Genomic DNA, 3,354 nt, shown 5'->3' on the forward strand with positions numbered 1-3,354 from the left:
TTTTTTTCTTTTTGCTTATGTGGTGCTGGGGAATCGAACCCAGGACCTTATGCATGCAAGGCAAGTGCTCTACGACACCGAGCCACCTTCCCAGCCCCTTTATGTGGTGCTTTTCTAAGTTGAGAAGCTAGCTGGAAATCTAGAGGTTCTGTTTGTGTGACTTGGTTGGAACTGACTTTTAATTTCCCTTTAATGATGCTTTTCTGCCTTTTAGTAGCTGTTTGGACTAATCCTTAAGTCCTAGCAGTATAAGAAATATCTTTCCTACAAGGACAAGTTGAATTTTACATTGTAGCATATAAATACAAAGTAGGGCTGGGGAGGTGGCTCTGTGGTAGAATGCTTGCCTTGCAAGCCCTGGTTTCAATTCCTCAGCACCACATAAACAGAAAAAGCCGGAAGTGGCGCTGTGGCTCAAGTGGTAGACTGCTAGCCTTGAGCTGAATTGCAGAGGGACAGCACCCAGACCCAAAGTTCAAGCCCCACCACTGACCAAAAATAAAAATCTGAAGTGGTAATACTATGGAAGATTTATGATTGATTTCCTTCAATGTATTTCTTCCAGCTAGGAAAGTGAGATCATCTTTCTATGATTTAAAACCAGTTGTACTGTTCTTTCTTTTAATTTATATTATCTGGCATGAGCAGTCTAATCAGGTAGTCTCTGACCTTCCCAGTCCTGATAACTATTAGAAAGAGAACTTATGAGCTGGATATTGTGGTGCATATCTGTAGTCTCAGCTGCTTGGGAGGCAGAAGCTGGCAGATCTCAGGTTCAAGGCTAGTACTGGAGGGCTGGGAAGGTGGCTCAGTGGTAGAGCGCTTGCCTTGCATGCCTGAGGCCCTGGGTTCGATTCCTCAGCACCAAATAAGCAAAAAGAAAAAAGGCCGGAAGTGGTGCTGTGGCTCAAGTGGTAGAGTGCTAGCCTTGAGCTAAAGAGCTGAGGGACAGTGTCCAGGCCCAGAGTTCAGGCCCCACGACCGGACCAAAAAAAAAAAAAAAGGCTAGTACTGGAAAAGTTAGCAAAGCCAGAGAAAGAAATCATGTCATCTGTACCTACAAATAACAACAACAAAAACAAAAAACTGCTGGGTACTGGTGGTTCACACCTATAATCTTTGTTACTGGCTGAGATCTGATGATCATGGTTTGAAGCCAACCTGGCAGGAAAGTCTGTGAGACTTTTAACTGCCTCAAAAGCCAAGAGTAGAGCTGTGGCTTAAATGGTAGTGATATCTTTGAGCAGAAAAGCTCAGGGACAGCACCCAGCCTCCCCCTTCTCCCCCATATGAAACCATGACATCTACAAGTAACACTCATTATAATGTATAAGGCTAATAGATACTAAATGTAGTTCTACATTTTTGCCACATTTTATTTTATTTTACCCAGTCCTGGAGCTTGCACTCAGGGCGTAGGCACTGCCCCTCAGCTGCTTTTGCTCAAGGCAAGCATATACCACTTGAGTCACAGTGCCACTCCTGGCCTTTTCTGTTTATGTGGTACTGAGGAATCAAGCCCAGGGCTTCATGCATATTAGGAAGGCACTCTACCACTAAGCCACATTCCCAGCACATTTGCCACTTTTTAATCCTTGTTACCTAATTGATGATTTCCCAGATACCATACTTTTCACCCACTATATGACATTCACTTTAGAAATGTTGGCAAATTTTTTTAGTTTTTTTTTGGTCATGGGGCTTGAACTCTGGGCCTGAGTACTGCCCCTCAGCTTTTCAGCTCAAGTTTAGCACTCTGCCACTTGAGCCACAGCACCACTTCTGGTTTTCTGGTGGTTTATTGGAAATAAGAGTCTCAAGGCTGGCTTTAAACTGTGATCCTCAGATCTCAGCCTCCTGAGTAGCTAGGATTACAGGTGTGAGCCATGGGCTCCAAGTAGCAAATTCTTATTTGTTTTTATTCTATATATTATTTCAAGTAACTTCCAGATAGTATTCTTAGGAGTCTGTCTTTTTATTGTCATGTCCTTTTTTGTTACTGTGTTACAGTTACTTATTTAGTTAAATTCAGGGCCTCAAGCTTGCTAGGCAGGCATTTGACCCATTCAAACTATACTACCAGTTCTTTTGGTTATTTTGGGATAGGACCTCTCATTTTTGCTAGACTGGGCTGGACCATGATCTTTCTTACACCTTCGATGTAGATAGGTTGATGCAGGCACATACCACTGTGCCTGGCTTATTGGTAGAGATCTTACTAACTTTTTGTCCTGCTAACTTTTTGCCCAGACTGGCCTTGAACTGTGATCTCTTCCCTACCTTCACCTGAGTAACTGGGATTACATGTGTGAGCTACTGTATCTGGCTTAAATGATAACTGTAATGAATATGAAAACCTTAATAATTTAACTAGAGATATCTATGCTTTATGTGTGGCCTATCCTGAACCACTTGGAGAAAGACTTTATACAGAAACAAAGATTTTTTTGGAAAGTCATGTTCGGCATTTGCACAAGGTAAGAACTGGTTATATACATGATGTAAATGTGTTTATAGCTACATAATTGACTAGTTCATTTTCCCAGTGTAAGTAAGTGAAGGAGTGGTCAGCTCATTGAATGTTGCTTACTCCCTACTTTTAATTTTCACAGCCTTTTAATTTTTTTTTTTTTGGGGGGGGGTCACAGGGCTTGAACTCTGGGCTTGGGCGCTGTCCCTGAGCTCTTTAGCTCAGGGCTAGCACTCTACCACTTGAGCCACAGTGCCACTTTCAGTTTTCTGGTGGTTAATTGGAGATGTGAATCTCATGTATTTTCCTGTCCGGGCTGGCTTTGAACCACAATCCTCAGATCTCAGCCTCCTGAGTAGCTAAGCTTACAGGTGTGAGCCACTGGTGCCTGGCTAATTTTCACATCTTGATAAATCCCTTTATTATTTTATTTGAATCTATTAGCTGTCATTACAGTATCACTGTCTTTCTGGCAGTGAGTTCTGCTGCAGACAGCATTTCAAGCTGGTCTGAGTTATAATCTTACCAGGAACTGGAGAAGTTAATTTATTGCCTGGTCTGGAATCTTGACTTTATCTTTTAACAGCCATGATGCTAACCATGGCAGCTCAGTAATTTCCTAATGAACTGAACCGTTAGGTTATCCATAAAATAGGAATAAAGACTGTCTAACCCTTCGTGTGGATAGTAGTAGGTACTTTTTTTTTTTCTTGTCTCTCGTGGGGCCTGAATTCTGGGCCTGGGTGCTGTCCCTCAGCTCTTCAGCTCTAGGCTAGCACTCTATCTCTTGAGCCACAGCACCACTTCTGGCTTTTTCTGCTTATGTGGTGCTGAGGAATCAAACCCAGGGCCTCATGCATGCAAGGCAAGTGCTCTACCACTGA

At 42.7% G+C, this 3,354-nt stretch overlaps 1 protein-coding gene across 1 annotated transcript in view; it reads left to right on the forward strand.

The window, feature by feature from the left end:
- The window catches only part of Cul2 (cullin 2), a 119,256-nt gene that overhangs the window by 44,630 nt on the left and 71,272 nt on the right, over window positions 1–3,354 (forward strand). The window lies entirely within an intron of this gene.

Source organism: Dipodomys ordii, unplaced genomic scaffold, assembly GCF_000151885.1.
Source record: "Dipodomys ordii isolate 6190 unplaced genomic scaffold, Dord_2.0 Scaffold9, whole genome shotgun sequence".
Lineage (NCBI taxonomy): Eukaryota > Metazoa > Chordata > Mammalia > Rodentia > Heteromyidae > Dipodomys > Dipodomys ordii.